The sequence below is a fragment of the Equus asinus genome, chromosome 26 (assembly GCF_041296235.1).
Source record: "Equus asinus isolate D_3611 breed Donkey chromosome 26, EquAss-T2T_v2, whole genome shotgun sequence".
NCBI classification, from domain to species: Eukaryota; Metazoa; Chordata; class Mammalia; order Perissodactyla; family Equidae; genus Equus; species Equus asinus.
In genome coordinates this window covers 26,705,719-26,729,602 of record NC_091815.1, presented here as the reverse complement: position 1 = coordinate 26,729,602, position 23,884 = coordinate 26,705,719, and the positions used below count along the sequence as shown (strand labels likewise).

Below are 23,884 nucleotides of genomic sequence, written 5' to 3'. Positions count from 1 at the left end.
TGCTTTTTGTTTGTTTGTTTGTTTGTGAAAGATTAGACCTGAGCTGAAGACCTGCCCTGAACTAACATCCCTGCCCATCTTCCTCTACTGTATACGTGGGACTCCTACCACAGCACGGCTTTCCATCAAGGGGCACCATGTCCGCACCGGGGATCCCAAATGGCCACCCCAGGCCGCTGAGAAGCGGAACATGGGAACTTAAGTGCTGCACCACGGGGCCGGCCCATCATGAAAGCAGAAAAGACCACATCACTGCCCTTTCATAAGATGAGGCCTTGTGGGAAGTTACCAGCAGACAATGTGCTTCACTACTAATTATAAATCCCCCACGTTATGAGAGCCACCTTCAGGAGGACACACACCTTTCTGTCTTGGCTTCCTGAACCTCACAGTTTCATCAACCACTGGCAGGAAACTTTGAGATGTTGGTCTTGCTTTCATTATCATCTACCAACTCTGCCTCCCTAACAATAAAAGACGCCTCTGTGACAAAGAAGGATTTGAAACTGAGCAAATAAAGTATGATCGAGCTGGAATGGAGTCTCATGGTGGTTCTTTGGGGATTTCCTTCTCCCGTTGGGGTGAGTCTCTGGCCTGGGCTCTGAGCAGGGCAGCGGTGCCCATCCGGAGCAAACCCATGCCCTGCAGGGAGGAAATTTGTATCAGGGCAGGAGGCTGAGAAGTGTGAGCCTGGATGGGGGTCGGGGGCTACAACGGGTTCAAAGGTGAAATTCTGGAGCTGAGTGTGAGGAGGCATCGAAAAGCTCCCGCCTCAGGATGGGGTACAGAGGCAGGCACCATAAGTATGAAGAGGGGCTTGGAGACGGCACTTCCTTGTTTTAGGGGACCACCAGAATGGGGAGCTCCGAGACCAGGCACCATGATGAGTCAGCAGAAGGGAAAGCCCCTCAGCTGGTTGGCGGGGGCAGATCTTCAAGGGAAAATTGTGGTGGGCATGGAGGGAAGGGTGTTACTGCACAAAGGGCACGATCTGCTCGCTGGGAGGCAGAAGGCAATAACCAAGAGGCAAGATGGTGGCAGAGAAGGGGCATATTATTAGAGCTGGCCAGCAAGAGGGAAGATGGCTCACTAATGTCCAAAAGGACCATCTCGCAGGGCCAGCCTGGTGGTGCAGTGCTTAAGTTTGCAAGTTCCACTTTGGCAGCCCGGGGTTCACTGCTCCAGATCCCGGGTGCGGACCTACACACCCCTTGTCAAGCCATGCTGTGGCAGGCGTCCCACATATCAAGTAGAGGAAGATGGGCACGGATGATAGCTCGGGGCCAGACTTCCTCAGCAAAAAGAGGAGGCTTGGTGGCGGAGGTTAGTGCAGGGCTAATCTTCCTCCAAAAAGAAGAAGAAAAAAAAGAGTCTCTGTAGCATATTTACTGCCCTGGTCTTGTCAACCGGAAAGGGAGAATGATGCTTTTCCCCAAGATGCAAGGAAGAAGTTCCACCTCCACCACTAGCACCCAAAGCTGAAATTCTCCTTAAACTACTCCTTAAAATCTTGTAGAGGAACGGTGAAACATTATTAGCTTGTGCTATGTTAGTATCGAAAATATATTGCAAATTACCTTACCGCTATGTACGGTGTGCATTCAGTGATCCTCCACGTGCATTAGTATGTACAAATGCCTTATCAAACATAGTAGAGAATATGCATAAAGGGGAATTTTCTACCCCATGCGTATAAGCGTGTGCACTAAAGTATTGATCTTACGTAATACATATAATGGTCTGTGGTACATAAATTACCACACCCCACAGATATTCAGAAAGGCTATGCATGATTGATATTACAAAGGACATAGGATTATTGGCCAGACATACCACAAGAAGTCAAATAATTTCCAGCCAATGTGTATATTATAACCAATAGACGTTACTTAATCACCTAGCTTTGTGTACCCAGCAACCCGGCCACAAATCTGTCCCTGTTCTTGCTCCAGGCACATAACATGAAGGGGTTTCTAGGAATGAACCATCTCTGACATCTCGTTCATAATTCAGGACCACTTCGTGTAATCCTGCTCACTCTTTCTCTTTAAGGGAGATGTCTCAATGGACTAGTGACTGATCAGTCCAAGCTCATGTTACTGAACACCAACACAGGGTTGTTGACTCGCTGCGCAGGATAACCAATAACTGCAACACTAGGCTTATGCTAGGCCAAGAAAGTCAAGCCAAGGACTTGTCATGAGACTCTGCCTGAAATACCTATAGATTTGGGTGAATTCCTCTCTTCTCAAGTTCCTCCAAATATCCTGAGGATCTTGGACCTGCTGGGGAAGTGACCATTTTTACTTACCTGGGAAGGTTGCTTGGAACCCTGTAAGCAAGGGACCAGGCCAATAGTTCCCAGTAGCTTATTTGTTCCACAAAGACAATCCTCGTTCCACAAAGCTGTTTGGTCGTATCTGAGTTTATACCCGTTGTGCTCAAATAGGACATTCCACTCAAAGCCGTGGTAACATAACCACTGTCTCCAGTTGTGTCATTTTATAAGGAGAATAGATTTTTATTGAGCTTATGCAAATAACGCTATCATTGTGAAAATAAGAATACTCATCAATAGTTTTCAAGTTCTGGAGGGATCAGACAGGGGTAAGAGACAAATGTCTCAATTCTGCTTACAAATTGTGATAAGTCACAGTTCCTTGAGAGCAAAGAGAAAGAGCTTCCCTTAAATCTGGAAAAACAAAACATGAAAAAATCAGCAACAGTTCAAGTGAAAAGTCCTCAAAATGAGAATCATCCTCATTAACTTATTGCGTCCCGTGTAGTCAGTTTCTGAGTTCTTGTTCACAGTTTCATGAGGCCATCAGTTTCTCCCTTAGAGTTCTCTAATTTCGGACACAGCTCAGTCACATAATCTGAATGTTTAGCAGAAACCTGCATTCTAGAACAAGTGTCAGAGTCCTTCCCAAGAAACTCCCTGAAGATGGAACATCTTTGCAAAAACAGACTATAATCAAACTGTAAATGACAAAACATGCAACAGTAGCAAGGGACAAAGACACCTGGCTATTTCTGTGATGTACGGCACTTGGAAATAAGGAGTAGACTTATGACTGACAACTAGGACAGGTCAGAATTTTTGGAATGTTACACATATTTTTAAAACACTTGTGCTATTAATATTTACCCACACGTGATAACGTAGGAAGGGTTGTTATCATTTATCTGATAATTCTTCTCCTGTAATTTAATACACCAAATAACTTTAATTAGTTTAATATCTTCCTCTTTCTAGAAAGAGAGAGCGAATTCTTTGGGGAGGTCCAGGGCTTATTGGAAACTCTCAGTTTCCTCTCTGAGGTCAAAAGAAAGACCTTTACTTAGGGGGAATTTCATCAAAAGTATCCAAAAGTTTTAAAACACTTGGTCAAATAGGAAATGATGCTTCGTTATCCATTCAATCAAGGTGACAACAGAAGTAGTAAAAAAAAAAAAAAGAAAGAAAGAAACGAAACGAAAGAACCCTTAATATAGAGACTTCCGTCTTCTTTATCAAGAGCAGACCAAAATCTCAAGAGAATGATCATTTGAAGAGAGAAAGCCAAGTTCTAATTTTGCACCAGCTTACTTTTGATATTGACACTTATTTATTTAATTACCTTCATTTCATTCTTAGCCAACTCGACCATGTGCAAAACTCCTCAGGGTTTTACTCCCCCAAAACTACTGTCACTTACTTTTTACAGTCGGCATGTGTCCCACGCTTCTTTTCTTTTTTCTTTCCTACCACTCGAGGAGAAATTCATCTTAACAAAACAAAGAAAAGCTTCTGCATTGTTTCTATGGTCATTACTGAAAACATACATGTTCCTTTCCTTGTGTACAGGCTTTCTACAAATAGATGTTTTCTCATACAAAATTGCTCAGCATGAACAAAACATGTTTCTCAATAAACCTAAGCGTCATTGAGTTTCTCTGAGTAGGATGTTGTAAGCTTACCGCTGAGGGAGAGCTTAGAATGACTTGCTAAGGTCTTTGCCTCTTGGGGCCCACCCCATCGGAATGCGTTTGCCAATCTTTTCCTGAGGCCACATCTCCAGGGTTCACCTGGCAAGGTATAGCAGCCGACAATGGTTCCGGCTTAGGTCAATGAGTAGCAACATAATCACTCAGCTCCTTTGGCACGACACCAGCCTCCATGGAGTATTGACCTACTTGGTGGTAATCAGAGCCTGATGGCATATCGGTGGCTAGGAGGGGCCTCCCGTTCAGGATCTCCCAAGGGCTCAACCCTAAACTGCTCTGAGGGGCAGCTCTCATCCGTGTGGGGCCCACGGGGAAGCGTGTAACCCACGTTTCCTGAGTCTCCAGATCCATTGCCTGCAAATCGCCCCTGACGGGGTTCCCAGAGCAAGGGATGTGGACGGCTTCCGCCTGCATCACATCCCTTGTCCATCTTCCCTATTATGCTCGGCGGTAGTAGGTGCCTGCTGAGCGGTCCCCGAGATGAAGGGACAGAGAGAAACAGTGAGGAATTGTCCACCGGTCTGGGGGACGTTCTACCCAGTTGCATCCTGGAGCCATTCTCCCAAGAAGGGGTTCCCATACTCGACCAAAGGCTCGAGCTTGGTACTTTCCTTGAACCACAGCCCCAAACGGGACCTTCCTGCGGTTTGGAGCGTGGTCAGGAGCCAGAGGGAGGGGTCCCAAGCCAGACTTAGGAAAAGAAACCTTCCACGGGAGTCTTGGAGGTTGGCGACCGTCCTAGTGACTTCAGTGGTCGACCCGTGCCCGTGTAAAAACGTGCCTATTAGAGATAGGACTAGGAAGGCATGGATTAATTCATTCTCCATCACCGTCAGGCTTAAGGTACTGATTCTCTTCGAGCTGAATGCCGTGATTTGCCCCATAGAGTAGCCATGGGCAGCAAACGTTGATTCATCCAGCCATCTAGAAAGTTCCCAATGGAGAAGTGAAGTTAGGTCCATCCTTGGAAAATCTCCTAAGTTTTCTTCGGCAAACAGTAGTCCAAGGAGTAGGATGTTTTAATCTCCCAATTGTGCTGGTGCTTAGAATGTCTTGCTAAGTTCCTTTCCACTCTGTGTCTACCCCATCAAAATGTGTTTTCCAAGCTTTTCAATAGACTACATCTCCAGGTTTCACCTGGCAAGGTATATCAGCTGACAATCTTTCTCGCTTAGGTCAATGATTATCAATATTGTCACTCAGTTCCTTTCTCACAAGACCAGCCTCCATAGAACATAGACCTACTTGGTGGTAGTCAGAGTCTGATACCATATCGAAGGATAGAAGGGGCCTTCCGTACAGGATTTCCTAAGGGCTTAAGCCTAAACTGCTCTTAGGGGCAGTTCTCATCTGTAGGAGGCCCATAGATAAGTGTGTTGTCCACATTTCCTGAGTTTCATGACCTAACTTGGGGAGATCTCATTTTAGATTATTGTTGACCTTCTCTACTTTCCCACTGGATTGTGGATTCCAAGCTGAATGCAAATAGTATTTGTCTTGTAAACCTGAAGAGACCTGTTGTGTTATCTGAACTGTGAAATAGAGACCCTTATCACTCTGTAAGGCTTTTAGCGAGTGAAAGCGTGCAATAATCTTCCTTAAATGGGCCTTTGTTAGTTTGATTGCGTGTTCACTTTGACAATGTAAGCCCTACATCCAGCTTGTAAAGGTATCAGCAAATACCAAAAGATGTTTATGGCCATGATATAGCGGCATTTGGGTAAAATCTCATTTCCAATTTTCCCCTGGATAAGTACCCCATTGTTGTATAGTCTATAACAGAGGGGGTGGTTTAGCTGCCCCCGCTGTATTTGCTTGAGCACAAGTGGCACTAGAGCGGCAGACCTGTCTAATGGTGGCCTGGAAAGTATGGCCACGAAGGATTTAGAAAGTAGCTGAGTCAATGATTGTTGGCCAAATTGTGTAGCCTGATGAATTCCATTAACTAATTTCCATTGAAGGCTTTTAGGTATGAACATTTTCCCCTGGTCATTAATTAGCCAAGACTGTTTTGTATCCTGGGCATATTCCTTTTCTTGAGGCAGGGTTATTTCTTGAGTTGTATAAGTAGAACTGATAAGGCCCAGAACAGGGGGAATGGGGAGTAAGCTGAAAAGATGGCATTGTTTAGCTTCCCATTTATCTTGCTGGTCATCAAAGTTATTACCCTTGCTCTCAAGGGATAAATCGTTCTGATGCCCCCAGCAATGGACCACACCACTTGCTTTGGAAGAAGAACAGAGTTTAAAAGAGCCAAAATCTCTGCTCAGTGTTTGATAGAGGAGTTCTTTGTATTGAGTAGACCCCTTTCCTTCCATATGACCCCATGTGCATGGAGGACCAAGAAGGCATATTTTGAGTCAGTGTAAATATTAATAACCATATCCTTCACCAGGTGAAGTGCTCAGGTAAGAGCAATGAGTTCAGCCTTTTGGGCACACGTATTGGCTGGAAGGGCCTGTGCCTCAATGACATGCAAGGCATTTACTATGGCATGGCCTGACTTGCATATGCCCTGTTCTATGAAGCTAGTGCCGTCTATAAACCAGCTGTCATCTGCATTCTCTATGGGGGAATCCAGCAGGTCAGACCTGCTAGAGTACACTTGTTCTATGACTTCAGAGCACGCATGCTCCAAATCCTGGACTGGGTAGTCAGGACCGGGCATAAGCTCTGCTGGATTAATTGTTTGACAAATCTTAAGGATGATACCAGGGGTGTCTAGGAGGATGGCCTGATATTTAGTTAGACGTCCTCCAGTCATCCATTGATGTCCCTTAGTTTGTGACACGGCTTATACCTGATGAGGAGTCATGACTGTTAAAGGTTGTCCCACAGCTAATTAAGAGGCCTCCTCATCTAACAGAGATGTAGCTGCTAGAGCCCATAAGCAGGCTGGTCATCCCAAAGCCACTGAGTCTAGAATCTTTGAGAAATATCCAACAACTCGGCTCTCTGGGCCTAGTCTTTGGGTGAGGGTACCGATGGCCTGGCCCTGCTTTTCAATACCATAAAGAGTAAAAGGCTTGTTGACATTAGGCAGAGCCAGGCCTGGTGCAGAAGACAATTGCTGTTGAGTCGACTGAAAGGCCTTGTCTTCCTTTGGTGCCCACTCCAGAGGTTCCGTATCAGGATCTCTGGTTGCCTCATATAAAGGCTTTGCTATTACCCTGAACTGAGGAAGCTGTAAATGACAGAATCTTGCAATGCCCAGGAAAGTGCAAAGTTGTTTTTTGTCTTTGGTGATCCAATTTTGAGGACAGGCTTTTTCCTATTTATTAGAAAGTTCACAGTGTCCTGGGGTTAAATCATAGCCCAAATAGGACACGTGCTGTTGTGAGATTTGTGCCTTTTATGAGGACACTCAATATCTCCGTGGGGCTAAGGAATTAAGGACAAGGACAGTATTTTGGTCAGAACTGTCCTTTGTGGGACTACAAATAAGAATATCATCAACATATTGTATTAAACCACCGACAGGAAGTTGGACATCCTGCAGATCGTTGCCTAGGGCACTTCCAAACAAGTGGGGGCTATCTCAAAAACCTTGAGGGAGGACTGTCCACGTCAACTGGATAGGAAGAGCTTCATTAGGAAACTTCCATTCAAAGACAAATAAAGGTTGGGAAGTTTCATCAAGAGGAATATAAAGGAAAGCATCCTTTAAGTCCAGGACTGTAAACCAATTAGAGTTTTTTGGGATCTGGGAAAGTATAGTATATGGGTTAGGCACAATGGGGTGGATAGGAACAGTGGCCTCATCAATTACGTGGAGGTCCTGGACCAAATGAGAATCTCCATTTGGCTTCTTTACAGGCAAGATAGGAGTATTTGAGGGAGATTGACATCATTTAAGGAGGCCAAGACTGAGGAATTTTAATATAAGGGGTTGTAATCCTTCAACTGCCTCTGGCTTTAAAGGGTCTTGCTTCTTATGGGTTACAAGAGAAGGGTCCTGCAGGGTCATAGAGACTGGCTGTGCTGTTAGATGTTTTCCTGGAAGGGAGCAGTCCCAAATCTGTGGATCAACTGTTTCCCATCTATGCAGTGGAATATTAGAGGATATCTGGGGAACAACAGAGCTTGGAGAGAGTGTAACAAACAAGCCGTCCTCCTCACGTGTTAGAATAAATTGGCTCCCTAATTTTTTCATCAAGTCTTGCCCTAATATGGGAGTAGGACAAGTAGGTAGGAGTAGGAAAGTATGGGAAAACACCTGAGTCCGATATTGCCAAGATAAAGGACGAGTCACCCTCTATTCTGACAATTTTTGGATGGGACTTACGAGTTGAGCCAGAGTGGCAAACAAGTACAGAGTAAGTGGCTCCCATATCGATAAGAAAATTGGTTTGATTCCCTTCCACAACCAGAGTAACTCAGGGTTCAGTCTGTTCGATGGTAATGGGAGCCGGACTGGCCTCTGGGCCCCTTCAGGTGGAGTCTTCAAGATCACATCTCTGGGAAGGGAAGTGGGTTCATGACCCCTCCTCACTCTGGAGGTAAGGACAATCATGCTTCTAATGTCCCTCTAGCTTGCAGAGAGGACAAGGCCCAGGAGGAAGATGCTTTCTTAGGCACTTTTTGCTCCAGTGTCCAAATTGATGTCACTGGGAACAAGGGGACTTACCCGAGCCTCTGGCATTGGTAGTTTGAGACTTGGGCCCCTGGTTAGCCTGTCTCTGTGGCATATCTGCAATGGTGGTTGCTAAAATGTGAGCCTGGACCTTACCCTATAACTTTGCCCTTCTGTCCTTACGCTGTTTAAGAGTCAAGTTCTGATCACTGAACACCTGAATAGCAACCTCTGAAAGTCTCTGTCCAGGTGCTGGAGGACCCAAGGCCAATTTAGCCAATTTTTGGCGTTTATGTTTGGGGCAGATTGACTAATGAAGTGCGTGTTTAGAATAATAATCCCTTCTGGAGAAGTCGGATCTAGTTTAGTGTATTTTCAAATAGCTCTGGCTAATCTCCCTTGAAAAAGGGCAGGGTTTTCATCTGTTCCCTGAGTTATTTTCCGGAGTCTGTCAAAATGGACTGGCTTTGCAAATCCCTTCTTCATTCCCTCTATTAAACAAGTAACCACGTGATTCTGTTGTCCTTGACCTTCTTCATCCCTATAATTGCGTTGTGTATCTGGCACCACAGTGCCTCCTACTGGATATTTATGTCTGTCTCTAGTATGTCATTCATCTGCAAATTCACGTGCTCCCACCCAAATAGGATTTCTTTCATCTGTAGTGCAGCAACGAGTAAGGACAATATAAATATCCTGCCAGGTCAATTCAAACATCATGATGAGCTGTTGAAAGCCATCAATAAATTGGGAAGGATTTTCTGAATATCTACCCAGTTGAGTCTTAAGTTGAGCCGTGTCAGACATTGAAAATGGCACATGGACTCGAACAGTCCCCATTTCCCCATTTGCTACCTCACGGAGAAGGAAATGTCCAAGATTATAAGAGGTCCCACTCTTCATATGACCTGCAGGACTTATGGGGATTGAGGACTCCATTTTAGGTTCCTTCTCAGAGTGAGGGGGTATTTTGGTCTTTGAGTCCTTGGGAGAGGTTAATTCAGAAGGAGCTGCAGGGGCCTTAGGAATAGGTCTAACGAGGCAGTCATCATGTAATATATCAGGGATAGGGTTTTCTACTTTAGTTGGGGAAGCTAGACAGATGCAACAAATGGCTCTGAGTTCAGGATCTTGATATAGGGCCATGAATGCTTGACTAGAAGGGATTTCAGAGCACTTTCCCAGGTGGCGGCAACATAAGTCTAGTTGAAAAATAGTATTAAAATTTAGGGTGCTATTCATGGGCCATTTTTCCTCATTCAGATTATATTGAGGCCAAACAGTGTTACAGTAAAAGATAAGTCTATTTTCCTTTATATCTTGTAGATCCAATCTTGCCCAGTTATTTAAAAGGCAATCCAAAGGTGAGTCCTTCAGAATGGAATTAGAAGCTCCCCTGGTCCTAAGAAGCAAAAAGGCAAAAGAAGAGAGATGAAAGAAAAGGGTTCATTACCTCAAAAAATCCCCCCTGAATCTAGGGGAGGATGCTACCCGTTGTTCCTCCTGTGGGATTCCTATAGCAAGGGGTGATGGAGGTGTCCCCTGGCATTGCATCCCTTGTATACCTTCCGTAATATGCCTGGCAGTAAGAGGTTCCTGGTGTATGGTCCATGAGAGAAAAGGATCCATTACCTTGAAATCCCCCATGATGGGTTTCCTATAGCAAGGGATGCCGAGGGCGTCCCCCTGCATTGCATCCCTTGTATATCTTCCCTATTATGCTTGGCAGTAATAAGTACCTGGTGAATGCTCCCTGAGATAAAAGGATAGAGAAAGACAGTGAGGAATTTTCTGCCGGTCTGGGGGACATTCTACCCAATTGCATCCTGGAGCCATTGTCCCAAGAAGGGGTTCCCATACTCAACCAAAGTTTAGAGTTTGGTACTTGCCTTGAACCGGAGTCCTGATGGGGACCTTCCCGTGGTTTGGAGTGTGGTCAGGAGCCAGAGGGAGGGATGCCAATCCAGCCTTAGGAAAAGAAACCTTCCACGGGAGTCTTGGAGATTGGTGAGCATCCTAATGACTTAAGTGGTCGACCCGTGCCCATCTAAAATTTATCTATTAGAGATAGGATTAGGAAGGAATGGATTAATTCTTTCTTCATCACCCTCAGGCTGAAGGTACTGATTCTCTTCAAGCTGAATGCCATGATTTGCACCATAGAGTAGGCATGGGCAGCAAACGTAGATTCATAGAGCTGTCCAAGAAAGTTCCCAATGGAGAAGTGATTTTACATCCGTCTTCAAAAAAGAGAAAGGCACAAGGAAAAAAGGGAACTTACCAGAACTGGAGCTCACAAGCCAATGAAGCAAGATCCCCGTACAGGCCACCAGAAATGATGCTGGCTTGACGAGCCAAGGAGTCAAAAGAAAGATTTCTTGGACTCTCGAGGTCTGGCAGTAGTGCTCTTTTAATTAGAGAATAGTGTGGAATAGCATGGGGACAGGACCCATGGGCAGTAAAGAGATGCTGCAAAACATGGGTTGAGGGTAGGGCTAAATTGAAGGCATAGGTATGTGAGTTCTCTCTTTACAAGACAAAGGGAAGAATATGTAAAAAAAAAAAGTTCTGAAAATGGTATCAGTGCAGGGGGGCGTCTGGTTACTGGTGGTCCTATAACTTTTAGATAAGAATCAAACCTGATTAAGTAAATGGCTGAAGCCACAACCTTAAATATTATTTTTTGCTAAAGACAAAGGAGGATGGTGGAGGTGGAGGGGGACTTGATCATGAGAGATTACCACACAAGTACAGAAAACAAGATGCAGATTTAAGTCCCTGCCTTTGGCATTGATTAAGAGTTTCTAGAGATAGGGTCATCCCCTCTTCTTCCTGGTGCAGAGAGGGAGACGCTTTTACAGATGGAGTCTTCCTTTACAATGTAAATATCTCTTAACAAAGGGTAAGTAATTTCTGCTCCTCAGAGCCTCCTTCCCATCTGCAGTTTTTAAAAGTAACCAGCCTAAAATAATCCTCAACACAGATCCAGAAAGACGAGGTTAATTTAGACCAACAATTGACTATGCTGAAGATCCACAGCTGCAGTTAGCAAACTTGAAGTCAAAGGGTTTTTTCTGCTCATCATTTAGCCCAGGGAAGATTTTTTAACTTCTTCATTTTCAGTTGCACTCACACATAACTCTGTTTAAGCAAGCCATTGGTATTTAGGAGGAAACTGTGACTCAGCTGTGGTCGTGAAATGCCTTGGCCTCCCAAGATACAAAAGTTTGATCTTATCTTGAATATACTGGGCCACACCCAAGGTCCCAAACTTAAGGTTATTAGGTCTAAAGGGGTACATTTGTGCCTTTCACCCAGCACGATACCCTTGTTAAAGGGGTAATGGTAGAGTATATATGAGGCCAGGTCTCCAGGAACGAAGTCATTGCTTCAGCAGAAACCAACAGGAACACTTGGAACCTTCTTGCTATGAATTCAATGGTTTCATTTACTAAGGAGATGACCATGAGAATTCTAAAACGAATACTGGTCTCATTTGTCACTGATGTGATCTGGAACCTCATACAAGACTGATTAATGACATATGCAATGGAGAAGGTCCTGACTCTCTTAACACCTTTATCTAAATTTCAAAACAATGAGATGCTGATGTATGTACTGGGCAAGATGGCTTCAGTTGCATATGAGCAGTTTTGCATGAGAAATGTTTCAAGAGCAGGATCACAGATTTCTTTAAAAAGATGATGCATCGCCAAGCAGCACAAGAGACTGTGCCCTAATTTCTACTTATACATCCAGCTGTATACTGCAATATCGTCGTGAAATCTTTTTTGTTGTTGTTCATCAAAGATTAGACCTGAGCTGAAGACCTGCCCTGAGCTAACATCCCTGCCCATCTTCCTCTACTGTATACGTGGGACTCCTACCACAGCATGGCTTGTCACCAAAGGGTACCATGTCCGCACCCGGGATCCCAAATGGCCACCTCAGGCCACCGAGAAGCGGAATGTGGGAACTTAAGTGCTGCACCTTGGGGCCAGCCCATCATGAAATCAGAAAAGACCACATCACTGCCCTTTCATAAGATGATGCCTTGTGAGAAGTTAACAACAGACAATGTGCTTCACTACTAATTATAAATCCCCCACGTTATGAGAGCCACCTTCAGGAGGACGCACACATTTCTGTCTTGGCTTTCTGAACCTCATAGTTTCATCAACCACTGGCAGGAAATTTTGAGATGTTGGTCTTGCTTTCATTATCATCTACCAACTCTGCCTCCCTGACAATAAAAGATGCCTCTGTGACAAAGAAGGATTTGAAACTGAGGAAATAAAGTATGATCAAGCTGGAATGGAGTCTCATGGTGGTTCTTTGGGGATTTCTTTCTCCTGTTGGGGTGAGTCTCTGGTGTGGGCTCTCAGTAGGGCAGCGGTGCCCATCTGGAGCAAAGCCTTGCCCTGCAGGGAGGAAACTTGCATCAGGGCAGGAGGCTGAGAATTGTGAGCCTGGAGGGGGGTTGGGGGCTACAATGGTTTCAAAGGTAAACTTCTGGAGCTGAGTCCTGAGGAGGCATTGAAAAGCTCCTGCCTCAGGACGGGTTACAGAGGCAGGCACTGTAAGTATGAAGAGGGGCTTGGAGACGGCACTTCCTTGTTTTAGGGGACCACTAGAATGGGGAGCTCTGAGACCTGGCGACATCTTGAGTCAGCAGAAGGAAAAGCCCTCCAGCTGGTTGGCAGGGGCAGATCTTCAAGGGAAAATTATGGTGGGCACAGTGGGAAGGGAGTTACTGCACAAAGGGCATGATCTGCTTGCTGGGAGGCAGCAGCCAATAACCAAGAGGCAAGATGGTGGCAGAGAAGGGGCATATTATTAGAGCTGGCCAGCAAGAGGGAAGATGCCTGACTAACGTCCAAAAGAACCATCTTGCAGGGCCAGCCTGGTGGTGCAGTGCTTAAGTTTGCAAATTCCACTTTGGCAGCCCGGGGTTCACTGCTCCAGATCCCGGGTGTAGACCTATGCACCCCTTGTCAAGCCATGCTGTGGCAGGTGTCCCACATATCAAGTAGAGGAAGATGGGCACGGATGTTAGCTCTGGGCCACACTTCCTCAGCCAAAAGAGGAGGATTGGTGGCAGATGTTAGCGCAGGGCTAATCTTCCTCCAAAAAGAAGAAGGAAAAAAAAGAGTCTCTGTATCATATTTATTGCCCTGGTCTTGTCAACGGGAAAAGGAGAATGACGCTTTTCCCCAAGACGCAAGGAAGAAGTTCCACCTCCACCACTAGCACCCAAAGCTGAAATTCTCCTTAAACTACTCCTCAAAATCTTATAGAGGAACGGTGAAACGTTATTACCTTGTGCTATGTTAGTATTGAAAATATATTGCAAATTACCTTACTGCTATGTACGGTGTGCATTCAGTGATCCCCCACATACATTAGTATGTGCAAATGCCTTATCAAACATAGTAGAGAATATGCATAAAGGGGCATTTTCTACCCCGTGCGTATAAGCGTGTGCACTAAACTATTGATCTTATACAATACATCTAATGGTCTGTGGTACATAAATTACCACACCCCACAGATATTCAGAAAGGCTTTACATGATTGATATTACAAAGGACACAGGATTATTGCTCAGACGTACCACGAGAAGTCAAATAATTTCCAGCCAATGTGTATATCATAACCAATAGACATTACTTAATCACCAAGCTTTGTGTAACCAGCAACCCAGCCACAAATCTGTCCCTATTCTTGCTCCAGGCACATAACATGAAGGGGTTTCTAGGAATGAACCATCTCTGACATCTCGTTCATAATTCAGGACCACTTCGTGTAATCCTGCTCACTCTTTCTCTTTAAGGAAGATGTCTCAATGGACTAATGACTGATCTGTCCATGCTCATGTTACTGAACACCAGCACAGGTTGGTTGACTTGCCGCACAGAATAACCAATAACTGCAATGCTAGGCCTACATTAGGCCAAGAAAGTCAAGCCAAGAACTTGTCATGAGACTCTGCCTGAAATACCTATAGATTTCGGTGAATTCCTCTCTTCTCAAGTTCCCCCAAATATCCTGAGGATCTTGGACCTGCTGGGGAAGTGACCATTTTTACTTACCTGGGAAGGTTGCTTGGAACCCTGTAAGCAAGGGACCAGGCCAATAGTTCCCAGTAGCTTATTTGTTCCACAAAGACAATCCTCGTTCCTCAAAGCTGTTTGGTCATATCTGACTTTATGCCCATTGTTCTCAAATAGGACATTCCACTCAAAGCTGTGGTAACATAACCACTGTCTCCAGTTGTGTCATTTTATAAGGAGAACAGATTTTTATTGAGCTTATGCAAATAACTCTATCGTCGGGAATATAAGAATACTCATCAAAAGTTTTCAAGTTCTGGAGGGATCAGACAGGAGTAGAAGACAAATGTCTCAATTCTGCTTACAAATTGTGACAAGTCACAGTTCCTTGAGAGCAAAGAGAAAGAGCTTCCCTTAAACCTGGAAAAACAGAACATGAAAAATCAGCAACATTTCAATTGAAAAGTCCTAAAACTGAGAATCATCCTCATTAATTTATTGAGTCCCATGTAATCAATTTCTGAGTTCTTGTTTGCAGTTTCATGAGGCCATCAGTTTCTCCCTTAGAGTTCTCTAATTTCGGACTCGGCTCAGTCTCATATTCTGAAACTTTAGCAGAAAACTGCATTCTAGAACAAGTGTCAGAGTCCTTCCCATGAAACTCTCTGAAGATGGAACATATTTGCAAAAACACAGTATAGTAAAACTGCAAATGACAAAACATGCCACAGTAGCAAGGGACAAAGACACTTGGCTGTTTCTGTGACGTACGACACTTGGAAATAAGAAGTAGACTTATGACTGACAACTAGGACAGGTCAGAATTTTTGGAATGTTATATATATTTTTAAAACACTTGTGCTAATAATATTTACCCACACATTATAACGTAGGTAGGGTTGTTATCATTTATCTGATAATGCTTCTCCTCCCGTGTCCATGTTACACTTACACAGCACCTCAAAAAGGACTAGCCAAGTCTCAGGTGCTCAATAGCCATCTGCCCACATCTCCATCATCTTCACAGAGACATATCTCCATTGCAACACACTTGCAGCTCCTCTGCAAGAATCCCTAGAGTTTCCCTGCAAAGCTCCCACATCACCTGCAAACACCCCCACAGCACACAGGCCAACCCTTCAACCTCATCTCAGACAGCTTCACAGATCCAACATTTGGAGTTGATTTGACCTGCAAATCCCCAGTCTTCTTTGCCTAAATTTGCATCTCATTCCTGTGTCGATAAGAAACACATTGGCAGGGCCTCAGATAGTCATCTCAAATTTAGAGAGGTGCTGGCACTTGGCTGGGAAGGAGATACCCAGGTGCCCTTCTTCCAGCTTCCCCTCTGGCTCTTCATCCTCCTCCTCTTCTTCTTCCAAGGAGGTGCCTGGCTCCTCCCACAGAGCCCGCATCTCCAGCCTCAGGCTGCACAGTTGGCCCAGTATCTGAACATCCGATTGGTGGAGGTTGCCCTTCCTGTGGGAAGGGGGTGTCATGGGTATCCCACCCCACAGGACAAGGGGTCAGGGTGCACCCCTCCGCAACCTGGGTGGGGGCATGTCACGGCTCAAGTCCTGACAAATATTCTTTGCTTTGCCAAACTTGAGTCAGGCTCCTGAACCTTCTCCTGGGCCCATCTGTGCACTTCCTTGTAACATCCAGTTTTAGCAAGAATCCTCCATCCTCCGCAGATTATCACCCTCCATATATGATCAGGTTCCTCACCCTCCACCATCCCCTGGGTGATGTCTCATCACCCTGGCCTGCGTCCAGCAAGAATCCTGTCAGGTTGGCTTAGCCAGAATCTCCTTATCCAGGATGTGTCCTATTAGTAATTTTCTATTCACTGACCTCACCCTGCTCCTTGGCTATAAATCCCCATCTTCCCATGCTGTCTTCAGAGCTGAGCCCATTCTCTGTATTCTACCACCAAATCCCATTGAAGTGATCCCTACACCTATGGCCTCACCATCTTTAAAGGTGTCATAAACATGTTTTTCTTGAACAATCCAGGCCCACAGCACGTGGGTGGGGTCCCTACTGTGTCCCTGGATCCTAACTGCCATCCTGCTTTTCCCAGTTTCTCTTGATCTCTGCCTCTGTCTCTCTCTTTGTCTCTCCATTTCATTGTCCCTCACTGTCTCTAACTCTCTCTGTGTGTGTCTCTGAGGCTTAAACTCTTCATCTCTCGTATGATGTCTCCCTCTCTTGTTACCTATCTGTCTCTCTGTCTCCACTTGTCGCTTTCTGTCTGTGTCTGACTCTCTGTCTTTCTGTCTGTCTCGATTTCTCTGCCCCTGCCTTTGATTGTCTCCATGTCTCTCGGTCTCTCAGATTTAATCTCTCTCTGTCTCTGCTGTGGGAACCAATCTCTGCTTTTCATCTCTGTCTCTCTCTCTCTCAGTCTTTCTGTCTCTGTCCTTCTCTATTACTGTCTCTCATTCTTTGGGTCTTTCTATATCTTTGTCTTTTTCTGTCTCTTTCTCTGTGTCTGTCTCTGCCTCTATTTCTCTATTCCTTTCTCTCCATGTTGGGCTTTCAAACTCTGGCCCTTTCTATTTCCCTTCAATCCTGTTCATGACTCCATTCTCTCTCTCTCTCTACCCCTCATCTCTTGCCCTTCCAAACCCCTCACTCACCAGCTCCTCCAAGATCCAGAGCAGACTCCCCGGCAACTTCAGTGTCTACCCCTGGTGTCATGAAGGTCTTGCCAGCACTTCCTGCTAGGAGGATCCCTCTCAGGGATGGGGGAGGTGGGCCCTGCCCCATGGGCACAAGTCTGGCCCGCCTCAGCTGCCTCCGCAGCTCCATAGTCTCTGAGCAGTGGCTTCCAGTAGTAGGAAGTAGCAAGGTCCAGAGTGACCCAGTCCCCTGGCAAGCTGAATGTTGGGGTAAGGAAAGGGCGGGATGGGGGTTGGAGTGGGGATACCATCCCAAAGTCCATTCTTCAGTGAGAGTCAGTAGCCTCATGTGTTTCTTCTTTCCTTTGAAGTCTAACCTCAACTCTGCTCACAACGTTCCAACTACAGCCCAACTGGTGGAGGTCAAACTCTACTCCTCTCTGCCTCTTCTCAGGCCTGACCCCTCCTGGGTGCTGATGTCTGTGAATGCCTGGCCTCATCTCATCCTGCCCTCTCCTTGGTTCCTCCCACTGTTCCTCCTCAGCCTCCTCTGCTGCCTTCTTCTCCACTTTGCCCCTGCTAGACCCCTGGCTTGGTCTTTGCCTGTCTTCTTCATTCAAGCCATCCCAAGGTCTCCCAACTACTCTCTCTGATAAGCCAAGAGTGGCTTCCAAGGAGACAATCCTTCAGCTAGGGTGCCTCAGTGTCCAAGCTGCTGGACAACAGGGGGACAGCCAATTCTGCTGACTACAGACGCGTCCACAGATAGAATCACTATCAGTTTTGGCCCAGCTAGGTAAAATGGTGAGATGCACTACAGGCCTCACTCTGCTAGAGTCCCTCTTTCAGGCCCAGGCATTCAAATTCCATCTGTATGTCAATGGCTCCCAAGTCTATTACTCCAGGCCTGACCTCCCTCCTGAGCTCCAGAACCCTACTCAGCATCTCCACCTGGATGTCTCAGGCATCTCAAGTTGAATATACTCAAAACAAAACTCTGTGTTGGGACCTACACCACTGTATTAGGTTCCAGTAGCTGCTATTACAAATTATGCTAAACATAGAAGCATAAAACAACACAAGGTGATTATCTTATAGTTCCAGATGTCAGAAGTCTAAAGTGGGTCCAGAGTGCTGGGTTCCTTCTAGAGACTCTAGGGGAGAATCCATTTCCTAGGCTTTCCCAGCTGGAAGCTGCCTCCACTCCTTGGTTCACAGCCCCTTCTTTGCATCATCCAACTTCTTGCACCTCTCATCATGTCTCCTACTGTCTGACCCTCTTGCCCCCAACTAAGAGGACCCTTGTGATTACATTGGGCCCACCCTGATTATGCAGGATAATCTCCCCATCTCAAGATTCTTCACTTAATCACGTCTTCCTTTTACCATCAAAAGTAATGTAAACAAACTTTTGGGACACCTCTTCCTGCTCTAACAGGCAAATCTAGGAAGTGAGCTGCACAGGCTTAAACTCCATACAAAAATCCATGCTGTGCTCTGCAGCAGACATGCAGGCCACCTTAAGCCTGTGTTAGAATGACTTTGCAACCCTATACCTCTCCACTGAAGACACCAGCTGGAGAGATAAACAACAGGAAATGATAAAGCATTCCTCACTTTCACAATTCTCAGTTGCATTTCTTAGAGATTGAGGGGAAAATTAATGACCCTGGTCCTTGCCTCTCTCCACATACAGATAACACCAACATTACAAGCACTGTTTGATGCATAACCAAACTGTTCTGGTTCATGTTGTCTTTGAAGTATATGTGTATTAGACATGTCAGCCCTTTTCCACACCTACACTGCAATATAATTTGAGGTGACGTCAGCAACATGGCAGAGTGAGCAGTTTCCTTTTTCACTCCCACTTCGAACTACAACTAGTTGGACATTCACCAGTCAACTAATGATATCCACACACCATCTCAGGACTCCTGAGAGACCTGTCCTTCTACACATTGCAAGGTGGACAGACTTCCCCCTGGGAGGAGGTGGAGAAAGGTGAAAACTCTCCCACTGCCAGACAGCTTAGTACCTGCAAGTGACTTTCTAAAGTCTGACACACTCATAGCATTGCCACAGCACCATGGGAGGCCATCCAAGCACATGGGCTGCCCGATGGTGGAAACAGGGTACTACAGCCCTACTTAAGCTGCCCGTGATTGATCCATACCCCAGGGGGAAAATCCACGGCTCCACAGCAGCTGCAGATAAAACCTCCATTCAGAATGCTGGGAGTGCCTGGGGCAACTTGCGCCAGGTGCGAGGAACAACCTGCCAGCCACCTCTAACACTCAAAGTCCGGCTATGGCACCGAGGGGGCAAGGGAGACCCAGAAGATTGTGTTAGTAGGTGGTGGACTGCTGGAGTCCCAGCAAGTGTGCTCCATGGTTCAGGGGGAAATCCAAAGTCCCACAGCAGCCACAGGGAAAGCCTCTACTCGGCATTAGGGGAGAAGCCCTTCCCAGCATTCAGAACATGGGGAGGCCCTGGGGCAACAGATACCCATACCGAGCAGCAACTCGCCAGCTGCCTCTAACACTTAAAGTCCTTCTGTGGCCCTGAGGCTGCAAGGGAGAGCCAGAGAGACCTTGTGAGTGGGCAGTGGCAAGTTGGAGTCCCAGTGAGACTTCTCCATGGTCCAGGGGGAAAATCCATGGTCCTACAGCAACCACAGGGAAATCCTCTGCACAGCATTAGTGGAAAGTCCCCACCCAGAAATCAGAAGACTGGAAGGCCCTGGGGCAGATGTAGCACAGTTGGGTGAGCTAACCACCGACTGCTGTAAATACCCATAGCTCTGCTACAGCCCATAGTGGACAAGTGAGTTCTTGCAGACCCTGATGGTGGCAGAGTTGCGAGTCTAGGTGAACCTGCTCCTGGCCGCTGTGAAAGCCCATAACACCGTGGCAGACCCTAAGGAGGGAGCATGTCTAAGCGGTCTGTGACAGTAGGCACCAGCAACCCAAGGCCCCCTTGCAATTTTCCCCACAGCTGACAGGATACCCCACAGGGCCACTGTGATCACAAGGAGGTGCCCACATCTCATCAGCAACAGCTGACAGAGATCATGATCAGTGCAGATTACACAGCTGCTGCCCCCCCACCCCCATAGCAGAAGCAAGTGGAAGCAGTAACTAAACTCTATCCATTTGCGGAGGAACAAATCAACGCCATCAAGCAGTATGAAAAAATATATTATATCTCCAGAACAGAAGGAAAATGACAAGTACCCAGAAAACAATCCCCAAGACACTGAAATCTATAACCTAAGTGACAATGAATTCAAAATAGCCATCATTAAAAGACTCAATGAGATAAAAGAGAATACAGATAGACAACTCATTGAGTTCAGGAGCGATGTCACAAAAGAGCTTGACACTATAAAGAAGTATGAATCAGAAATGTTGGAGACGAAGAATACAATGGAGGAGATTAAGAAAAATCTGGAGTCACTGAACAGTAGGGTCAATAACATGGAAGACAGAATTAGCAATTTGGAAGATAGGAATATAGAAATGCTGCAGATAGAGGAGGAGAGAGAACTAAGACTAAAAAGAAATGAAGAAACTCTCTGAGAAATATTTGACTCAATTAGGAAATGCAACATAAGGATTATAGGTAGCACAGAGGGGGGAAGAGAAGGAGAAGGGGGCAGAAAGCCTGTTCAAACAAATAATGGCTGAGAACTTCCCAAATCTGGGGAGAGAAATGGAACTCCAGGTGACAGAAGCTAATAGATATGCAAACTTTATCAATGGAAGAAGACCAACCCCAAGGAATATAGCAGTGAAGCTAGCAAAAGTCAATGACAGAGAGAAAATACTAAGGGCAGCAAGGCAGAAGAAAATAACCTACAAAGGAACGCCCATATGGCTGACTGCAGATTTCTCAGCAGATACCTTACTGGCTAGAAGAGAGTGGAATGACATATTCAAAACTCTGAAGGACAAAAACTTGCAGCCAAGAATACTCTACCCAGCGAAAATATCCTTCAAATAGGATGGAGAAATAAAAACTTTCCTAGATAAACAAAATTAAGGGAGTTCATCGCCTCAAGACCTCCCCTACAAGAAATGCTAAGGAAGATCCTCATACCTGAAAAAACAAAAAAAAAAAGAAATGAGTTACAAAAGCCAGAGCAAAGGAGATAAGTGAAAAGACAAAATCAGAAAGTTGCAGCTCTACATCAGAACAGGTGAGCAAAGGCTAAGTATAACATTAAAGATAAAAGGAAGGGAAACACCAAGAATAAATATAATCTTGTCATTTTAACCGCAAACTCACAACACAAGAAGAAAAAAAAATCTGACAATAACAACCTATAAGGGGAAGAGGAAAGGGATGAAATGGCTTAATTTAAGGTAATAAGAGGCTATCAGGAAATGGACTATCTCATCTATGAGATGTTTTATACAAGCCACATGGTAACCACTAAACAAATATCAAGAATAAAGACACAAATTACAAATAATAAGAAAGCCAATATAGAAAACTACCTACCTGAATTGGTAGTCCAAAAATTATGGGTAGAGAAACAAAAGAAATGCAAGAGAACTGGAAAACAACTGATAGAATGGCAGCATTATGCTCCCCCACCACACTTCAATAATCACTCTAAATGTCAATGGAACTCTCCAATAAAAAGACACAGAGTAGCAGGATGGATTAAACAACAAGACCCAACAATATGCTGCCTCCACTAAACACACCTCAGCCCCAAAGACAAACACAGACTCAGGGTGAAGGGATGGAAGATGATACTCCAAGCTAATAATGAAAATAAGAAAACAGGTGTCACCATTCTTAGAGCAGACAAAGTGGACTTAAAAGCAAAACAGATAAAGAGAGACAAAGAGGGGCAGTTTATAATGATAAAAGGGACATTCCACCAAGAAGACATAACACTTATAAATATATATGCACCCAACACTGGAGCAACAAAGTATGCAAAACAACTATTAACAAAACTAAAAGGAGATATTAACAACAATACAATAACAGTAGGGGACCAAACACCCCACTAACACCAATGGACAGATCATCCAGACAGAAAGTCAACAAGGAAATTATAGAATTAAATGAACAACTAGACCAGTCGGACTTATATATAGAACACTCCATCCCAAAACAGCAGGTTACACATTCTTCTCAAGTGTGCATGGAACATTCTCAAGGATACATCATATGTTGGGAAACAAAGCAAGCCTCCACAAATTCAAGAGGGTTGAAATAATACCAAGCACCTATTCTGACCATAATGCTATGAAACTAGAAATCAACTACCAGAATAAAGCTGGGAAAGGGGCAAAAATGTGGTGACTAAACAACATGCTACTGAACAAACAGTGGATCATTGAAGAAATTAAAGAAGAAATCAAATATTATCTGGAGACAAATGAAAATGAAAACACTTCATACCAACCAATTTGGGATGGAGCAAAGCGGTCCTAAGAGGTAAATTCATTGCATTAAGGCTCACCTCAATAAACAAGAAAAGCTCAGATAAGCAATCCCAAATGACCCCTAACAGAATTAAAAAAAGAATAACAAACAAAGCCCAAAGTCAGCAGAAGGAAGGAAATGATAAAAAGTAGAGAAGAAATAAATGAAATTGAAACAAAAAAGACAGTAGAAAGGATCAATGGAACAAAGAGTTGGTTCTTTGAGAAAACAAACAAAATTGACAAACCCTTAGCCATGCCCACTAAGAAAAAAAGAGAGAAGATTCAAATAAATAAAATTAGAAATAAGAGAGGAGGAATCACAATGGATACCACAGAAATACAAAAGATCATAAGAGAATACTATGAAAAACTCTATGCCAACGAATTGGACAACCTAGAAGAAATGGATAAATTCTTAGACTCTTACAACCTCCCAAAACTGAAGCAGGAAGAAATAGAGAATCTGAATAGACCGATCACAAGTAAAGAAATCAAAACAGTAATCAAAAACCTCCCCCAAAATAAAAGTCCAGGACCATACAGCTTCTCTGGAGAATTCCACCAAACATTTAAAGAAGACTTAATATCTATCCTTCTCAAACTATTCGAGAAAATTGAGGAAGATGGAGCACGTCCTAACACATTCTATGAAGCCAACATCACCCAGATCCCAAAACTGGACAAGGACAACACACAGAAGGAAAACTAAAGGCCAATATTACTGATGAACATAGATGCAAAAATCCTCAACAAAATTTTGGCAAACCGAATACAGCAATACATTAAAAAGATTACACACCATGATCAAGTGGGATTCATATCAGGAACACAGGGATGGTTCAACATCTAAAAGTCAATCAACGTGATACACTACATTAACAAAAGAAGAAGCAAAAATCACATGATCATCTCAATAGATGCAGAGAATGCATTCCACAAGATCCAACATCCATTTATGAGAAAAACTGTCAATAAAATGGGTATAGAAGGAAGTACCTCAACATAATAAAGGCCGTATATGACAAACCCACAGCCAACATCATACTCAATGGACAAAAACTGAAAGCCATCCCTCTGAGGACAGGAACAAGACAAGGATGTCCATTCTCACCATTCTTATTCAACATAGTACAGGAGGTTTTGGCCAGAGCAATTTGGCAGGAAAAAGAAATAAAAGGAATCCAAATAGGCAATGAA

General features: G+C 44.6%; 1 pseudogene; it reads right to left on the bottom strand.

Annotated features, from left to right (window-relative positions):
* The window catches only part of LOC106843804 (cell adhesion molecule CEACAM21-like), a 96,977-nt pseudogene that overhangs the window by 48,334 nt on the left and 24,759 nt on the right, over positions 1-23,884 (bottom strand).